The 8,181-nt window shown below is 52.5% G+C and overlaps 1 protein-coding gene across 2 annotated transcripts in view; it reads right to left on the reverse strand.

Annotated features, from left to right (window-relative positions):
- Positions 1 to 2,426, reverse strand: part of PALD1 (phosphatase domain containing paladin 1) — an 88,445-nt gene extending 86,019 nt beyond the window's left edge. For both annotated transcript variants that reach the window (XM_081824110.1, XM_081824107.1), the window contains exon 1: positions 2,162 to 2,426. The gene's annotated coding sequence lies outside the window, so the exon portion shown is untranslated. The remainder of the gene's footprint in view (positions 1 to 2,161) is intronic.
- Positions 2,427 to 8,181: the final 5,755 nt, after the last annotated feature.

The following is an 8,181-nucleotide window of genomic DNA, read 5'->3' on the forward strand; positions in this document are numbered from 1 at the left end:
TCAGGAGCTTGTATTTGATCCTAAAGGCGGTGGGAGGCTCTGAAGGGTCTTCATGAGTGAAGCACTATAGTCCCATCTATGATAGCAGCTCCCAAGAGGAGTGGACTATGGGGGGTGGAGGAAGAAGACCAGCAAGAAGGCCACTGCAGTTGTCCAGGCGAGAGTTGATGGTAGCTGGGACCAGGGTGGTGACAGAGGAGATGGAGAGGAACAGACAGGTTCTAGAGAATGATTTTGGAAGCAAAATCAACGGGGCTGGTATTGGATTGGATGTTGGGGTGTTGAGGGAATCAGGGTTGAGTAACTGGGTCGAGGGAGGGGCTTGAGTGAAATGGGAACAGTGGGCAAGGAACACGACAGAGCTCAGTCCTAGATGGGGTGGGGGGGAGGGCTCAAGATGTCCCAAGGGAGCCCAGGGGAGATGCCCAGGTGGGTGATGGATCAAGGGTCCCGGGCTCCGAGCAGTGGTCTGGGGTAGAGAAAGGCAGGGCACTATGGGTATCAGGTGGGGTTCAAAGCCTCCAGGAGAAGCGAGTAGTGGGAGGTCAGGAGAGCCATCTGAGCAGAGTAGAGGTGGGGTGGAGGGAAGTGAAGGAAGAAGAGGCGGAACAGCCAGGGAGGTGGAAGGGAAGCTGGGTGGCACGAAACCCAAGGGGTAGGGAAGTGTTCCAACTGTGTCAAAGGCTGGTGTGAGGTCAAGCAGGGCTAGAATCAGTTTGGCAGCAGTGTCCTACAACCCAAGCATGGTGGGTGGGACAGCAGGAGGCACTCTTGGGGGTGAAGAGTGACCCTGGGAGGCAGGGATTGTGGGGAAGCAGAACCCATCAACAACTTGGCTGTGAGGAGAAGATGCAGCAGCTGGAAGGGAACTGGGGTGCGTAGCTGTAAAGATGGGATGTCAGGGCACCGTGGTGGTGTGTGCTGATGGGATGAGGGGCAGGGAGGCAAATAGAGGACTTTGGACAGGCTGTAGGAGCCAGCAGCTTTCCAGAGCCTCTTGTGCTCCATCCCCTTTCCCCCTGGTTTCCCCCTGGCCAATGACCACCCCTTCCTCTGATGAGCAAAACTGAGCCCCACAGAGAGGTCCCAGGTCCCAGGAGGGCTCTGCCTAAGCTGGCTCTTTCCACAGCAGACAAAGGGGGTGGGTGATGGGGGAGGGGGCAGGCTGTTTGGAGTCCTGGGAAGCCAAGAATCATGGTGTGTCATGGGAGCTCCTTGACCAGGTCTGGGTGCCCTTCCCTCCCTGCCAGGCCTACACACACACATACACACACACCCGGACAGTGTGGCAGAGGACGGCAGACAGAGGAGGTACCCAAGAGACACCACTTGTTGTGGGGCCTGAGACTCTCATACTGTTGGGGGAGGGAGTCATTAAAAGAAAATACAAAAGTACAAATACAAAATAGGGTGGGGGGCCTTGGAAGGGTCTGAAACTTACACTTCATTAGCTTCAGGGTAACTCCACCTGTGGTTGCCATGACCTCAAGCAAGTGACAGGACCTCTCAGTGCCCACTCTGTAGAGCTGGGAGCACCAAAGGAGACAAGTGTGCGCAGTGTTTCCCACTGTCTGGCTCGGGGGCGGGTGCGCTGGTGTAGCCCGGGCTCCCCAGGGGCTGGAGGGTGTGGGGACAGCCCTGCTCTCAGTGAGCCCAGGGCCGGCAGCAACTCCTGGGGGCAGGAAACACTGAGGAGGACAAAAGACGGGTAGTGGTGTGTGTGTGACCCACCCCTCCTGTCGCACCCCCGTCCTAGAGCTAGCCTGGCACCTCCTGGGGGCTCTGCAGATGGCCCTGAACTATGACTTTATCCTCGGGCCCCCGGTTTACAGAGCAGGCACGTGCCACCCTTCCAGGGAGTGGCAGGAGAATTAGGCTATTGGACAGAGGCCCAGAGTGGGGATGGGGCAGGTAGGAGAGGGACGCATCCAGCCGCCCCCAGAGCCCTGACCACCCTGCTGCCCAGGCGGGGGCTCACCTCGGAGTGCCAGGACCCCCTGGCGGTGGCGAGACCCGCAGGGCTGGGGAGATGCCCGCGGGGCGGCTCCAAGTCGTGGGTGCAGCGGACAGGACTGGGGTGACTCCACAGCGCACTCAGGCCAGGGGGAGGGGGGGGCTTGGGGAGGGGGCGCCCCCGCCCTCCCGGCCCCGGGACACTCACCGCCGCCTCGGGCCTCCTGTGCCCTCGCGCGCCGCAGCCGCTCAGCTCCCGTCCCGCCGGGTCCGCAGTCTCGGGGCGCCTGGGCTGGGCCAGCGCAGCGCGGGGCGCGCCAGGAGGACTGGGCACCGCCCCCTCACACCCCTTTCCGACCCTTCTCCACAAACAAGGACGCGAACCCGAGGCAGGCACACACGCTGAAGGGCACGGGTTGGACTCCTGGGCCAGCCGATGCTCCTTTCCTCCACCTCGGCCACCTCCCTGTGACAGCACCCAACCTTCCTGGGGAACGCAGGCTCTCTGATAAGAAAAGTACCCTTTTGCGTTTCATTTATTAGCAGCTACTGTACACAGGGCACTGAGTGCAGGGGTCAAAAGGAGACTTCTGCTGCCTGGAAGCTCATAGTCCAAGAGGAGGTGGGTCATAGGGGGCATGATGTAAGGGCCCTGGAATCATGCCAAATGCAGAAACAGGCTCCCTGGGGCCATGTGCCCTGGCCAAGGTCACATGCTGGTGTGGATTGAGCTGAGAGGAGATCCTAGGTGTCCCAACTCCCTTCACCTCCCCCCAACATACTGCAAGTCTAATTGGTACTAATTTAAACCAATACCATCTTCCCCTCCTGGCTTCCCTGACCTGGGCCTGGAGGAGGGGTTCTCTTGGCTGGATGCCCCAGTGGGGCAGGGCCTGTCAGTTTCTATTACCAGTTCCTCCAGCTCTGCTAGGGCAGCTCAGGACCTGAGGCAGGTACAGGCAAAGAGTTCTGTGATCTTAAATCTTACCAGTGGGGAAAGAGCAGCGTTTTGCAGGTGCAGCCCACAGGAAGGACAGAAAAGGGGAGCGGAGGGATGAGGTGGGAGAGGGGAGGGCAGGGGTGCTGTGAGCCGGGAGTAGGAACTGGGCCAGGGTCTCCTTGGAGGGAAGCCAGTGTAGCCTTTCCCACACCTCATAAACCCGGTCCCCTAGCTCTGAGTGTCAGCTGTCAAGGGAGTGATTGAGGTGTGGGGGATGGATACGGGAGCCGCAGGATAAGGTGGGGGTGTGGGGGGTCTTGTAGATATGTAACATCTCAAATCCTGGGGACATGATCTCAGCACTGGATTACCCAGTCCCTGTCCCCCAAAGATGCAAATGTGGTAAGTGGGCAACCAGGCCCAGGGCCACCACCTCCTGTGCCTGCCACACTCACACCAGAGTGAAGAAAAGACCAGAAGAACACCCGGGGGTCTTAGCTGATTGTCCGCTTCCAAATGATAGGATGTCGAATGAGGGTTAGAGTCAAAATGGACCTAGGCTCCAATTCCAGCTCAGCAGCTTAGTACCAATGTGACCTCGGGCAAGTATTTAAGCAATCCAAGCCTCAGCTTTCTCATCAGTAAAATGGGAATGATTATACCTATAGAATACAATGTGAAGGGAGTTGTGCATGAGGCCTGTGTCCAAAGCACTCAGCACTATGCCTGGCACAAAATTGGTAACAACTGGTTTCCAACGTGTTTTTCCATCTATGGAATGGCCTCCACCTCACCCCTAATTCCCAGGTGTCTACAGTGTCTGTTAGTAGCCATAGAATGAAAGATGCTGGGGGGTGGGGGGTGAGAATGTATTCAAGTTCCTTCCATTGAATTATCTGCTCCCTGAAGACTCTTCCTGCCCCATTGGGTCTCTGGTTAATCATATTAGCTCTCCTGGGCCTTTCCTGCATACCCAGCCAGCTATGTGCATCTCCCTTTAACCTGCCTTTGAAGCCTGGGGCCCTTTGATGTGAGTGGGGGATGCATCAGCCTGGGATCCTGCCAGCCTTGTGGTCAGTAGCTATCAGGGCACAGGGCTTAGTGGAGTTCGGAAATACAAGTCCCCCCCACCCTGCCTGAGTTACCCCAAGTGCAGGCTTTGCGTCAGACTGCCTGGGGCCCGGATTCTAGCACTGCTTTTAACTGCCTGCGTGACCTGGGGCAATTCACCCAGCCCCTCTGAGCCTCGAACCCCTCAGCTGTAGAACGAAGCTGACAGAAGCACCTACCTCGTGGGTTTGTGGAAAGACAGAAGAGAGAGGAAAAAAGAGAAAGAGATGAAGCTGTTTTCCACCGTACTTAGTAAGACTCCTCCAGACCTAGAAGGCTTTGGTATTCCAAATTTTAGTGCACTTTGAAGCTTCAGCAGAAGTATAGTCTATTAAGCGGACTTCTATTTCAGAGCTATAAAAGCTACAAATTTACAAAGAACACAAGCTTAATTATCTAAATTTCTTTTTTTTTTTTTAAGATTGACTTATTTATTTTAGAGAGAAAGCAGGGAGGGGTAGAGGGAGAGGGAGGGAATCTCAAACAGACTCCCCGCTGAGCTGGGAGCCCGATGTGGGTCTCAATCTCACGACCCTGAGATCATGACCTGAGCTGAAATCAAGAGTCAGATGCTTAACCATCTGAGCCACCAAATAGATGCTTATTTAGTTTTATGGGTTTTGAATAATAATTTTTGTATTTCGAAGGTTTATTATAGTTACACTCATTGTGACAAATTTATTTTCTTATTTTTTTTAAAGATCTTATTTAAGTAATTGCTACACCCAGCATGGGGCCTGAACTTACTACCTGAGATCGAGAATCCCACACTTGGGCCCCTGGGTGGCTCATTTGGTTAAGCAACTGCCTTCTGCTCAGGTCATGATCCCAGGGTCCTGGAATCGAGTCCCGCATTGGGCTCCCTGCTCAGTGGGGAGTCTGCTTCTCCCTCTGCCTCTGACTGCCACTCCCCCTGCTTGTGCTCTCTCTCTCTGTCAAATAAATAAATAACATCTTTTGAAAAAAAAATTTTTTAATTAAAAAAAAAAAAAGAATCCCACACTCTACCAACTGAGCCAGCCAGGTGCCCCCATTGTTACAGCTTTAGTAAGGTATAACTGACACACATCAGCTGCAGATACCTGAAGTGTTTGGTAAAGCCTTGACATACTATACATCCATTGTTACAATCAAGACAATAAATGTACTTATCACCCCCAAAACTCTCCTTGTGCCCTTTTGTAATATCTCCCTCTCCCCTCTCCTCCCAGACAACCACTTAGCCACATTCTGCACTGCTTATCTGCAATCATTAGTTTTGCATTTTCTAAAATTTGATAGAGGGCGCCTGGGTGGCTCAGTTGGTTAAGCGACTGCCTTCGGCTCAGGTCATGATCCTGGAGTCCCGGGATCGAGTCCCGCATCGGGCTCCCTGCTCAGCGGGGAGTCTGCTTCTCCCTCTGACCCTCCCCTCTCTCATGCTCTCTCTCTCTCTCAAATAAATAAATAAAATCTTTAAAAAGAAAAAATAAATAAAATTTGATAGAAATAGAATCATACAGTATATCCTATCTTTTGTCTGGCTTCTTTAACTCAGCATCATTATTTTGAGGTTCACCCTCGCTGCGTGTGTCAACAGTTAATTGTCAAGCAGCATTCCAATGTACAGATACACCACAGTTTGTGTGTCCAGTCACCCACGAATGGGCGCTCGGGTTGTTCTGAATTTCAGATAATGAAATTTTCATTTAATGTTTTTTGGAAGACAGCAAAGGTCGGCTGGAACGAAAAAAATTAAATAAAAATGTTTTATTAAAAGTTCACAAACTAGGGGCACCTGGGTGGTTCAGTCGGTTAAGCGTCTGCCTTCGGCTCAGGTCGTGATCCCAGGGTCCTGGGATCGAGCCCCGCATCGGGCTCCCTGCTCAGCGGGAAGCCTGCTTCTCCCTCTCCTACTCCCTCTGCTTGTGTTCTGCTCTCGCTGTGTCTCTCTCTGTCAAATAAATAAATAAAATCTTAAAAAAAAAATTCACAAACTAAATTAGTACGAAAGGAATTTATATAATTGCACTGTCAAAGGGTGGTTTTGTAAGTTTCTCTCCTTGGTACTTTTGACATGGTTAACATTTCAAAGGGCACGAAAAGTGCACCCTGACTTTGGGGGCTCCCTTTAATAAGTGCCCCCAGGGGATTACTGTGGTCAAGCAGTTTCGGGGGACACCAAGTCACAGTGCATGTAAATCTCTCAGCAGAGCCAGTACCTGGCACGGGGGTGACACTCCCTAGGCTCTCCTTATTCTCCCTCGAAGGTTTGCCCTTAGTTCTGCTTCTTTTCCCTGCTCCCCCCACACGCGCACACTCACACACGCGCACACACACGCGCACGCACGGAGGCTCTCCACCCCCAGCCTCGCTTGTATCATCTAAGTCCAGCTCACCTTCAGCACCAGCGAGTCCCAGGGGAAGGAGATGGGGAGGTGGGAAGCAGGAGGTGGCTGGCGGGGCTGTGGGAATCTCTGAGAAGCTTCCCAGTGGGAGGACAGGGATTCTCTTGGTGGTCTCTTTGTTTGTTTCCCAGGGCAGGCTGAGCCTTCACCTCCTGACCCTGTGGGAAGCACAAGTAGAGCCTGGGCTCTACTCAGGAGGGGTTGGGAAGGAGAGCCCGGGCTGGACGGAGCATCAGATTCCAAGTCAGACAGGCCTGGCCCCTACCGGCTGTACCATCTCAGACTAGTCGCCCTCTCCAAGGGTGATGCCAGCCCTGCTCAGGTCACCCAGCTCCTGCAAGGATCTGGAGCACGAATGGAGGCCAGAGGGTGGCACAGATGGTTCCTTAACATGAATCATGGTCAGACGGAGCCAGAAGCACGAAGGAGGCACTCTCTTGCTGATGTTAAGACATCAACAGGCTAAGACAGGTGTACTAAGCATTTATTGAGCATCTACTGTGTACCCCCCCTCCATGTGCTCAGGACAGTGAAGTAGAAGAACTTGAAACCAGAGGAGGCTGGTGACCCTGTGGGGCTTACGTCCTTTTGGTGCCCACTGGATCTCCCTGTCCTTGTCTTCTTACCTCTGTGTCCCCCAGTCCAGGGACTGGGTTAGGTGTGTTTATTCAATGAATAAGTACTGAGCACCTGTATGTGTCCAGATCTGTGCTAAACCCTGGAGGTTCAGTGATGAACTGAACAGACAGGGAATCTGGCTTAAAGCCCAGTGCTGGTGGAGGGAAGAGACAAAAACTGAGCAGTACCAAGCACAAGTTAATTTCTGACCATGGAAGAAACAAACATGGTGATGTGATAGAGTGCAGAAGACCAACTGAGATGGGGTAAGTGGAGAAGGTCTTCTCTATGCAAGGGCGGTAATAAACGACAGTATTGGGACATGGTAGTATCCAGTCTCACTTAAAAAAGTCAGAATAACTTAGGGTCCATCACAGCTTGACCACTTGCTGGGGGTTCCACCTTGAGCAAGCTCTGAGCCACAGTTTCTTCACCTGTAAAATGGGAGTAAATCTCCAATCTGCTTTCTAGGGATAAGAGGGGTAAATTGGATAATGCAAACACCTTGTGGTAAGCACTTACTAAATAATAGATTATTTATAGCTCATCCATCCTGGGCCAGGTATCCACAATCTGTGGGTTAGTCCCCGTGGAGCAGAACACTCCTGAGTCTGTTTCCTAACTGATTCCAGAGTGTCTTTCTCTCATCCAACATACAGCACGCATCTCAAACTCACTTATCTCAGGGGGCCAGGCAAATGGGCGCAATAAGTTAAGGAGTGGTGGGGACCGTGGCGCACTGTAGAAAACAGAGCCTGCCAGAAAGAAAGCAGCTACCATTCAGCTTTAGGGAACATTTGCCATGTTGAAATGAGGGCCAAGACCTTTATAAAACCATTTTATTCAGGGGCGCCTGGCTGGCTCAGTCAGTAGAGCATGTGACTCCTGATCTCAGGGGCATGAGTTTGAGCCCCACGTTGGGGGTAGAGATTACTTTTAAAAAATGCAAAACTACTTTATTCAAAATCTAAAGCATTTTTAGTGTTGATGATTTAAATAAAAACCTTTCAAAACATTGTTGGGGGTAGACAAAACACTGCTATAAGCCCAGAATGGCTGCATGCATGGTTTGCAACCTCCACTTACGGAGTTCCAAGCCCTCTGCTGAGCACTCGGAAGAATGCAGAGCAAGGCAGGTGGCAGGCTCGCTGGTGGAAACCTCCTGAGGGCTTG

The sequence above is a fragment of the Leptonychotes weddellii genome, chromosome 6, assembly GCF_054177405.1.
Source record: "Leptonychotes weddellii isolate Sample4059 chromosome 6, ASM5417740v2, whole genome shotgun sequence".
Classification (NCBI taxonomy): Eukaryota; Metazoa; Chordata; class Mammalia; order Carnivora; family Phocidae; genus Leptonychotes; species Leptonychotes weddellii.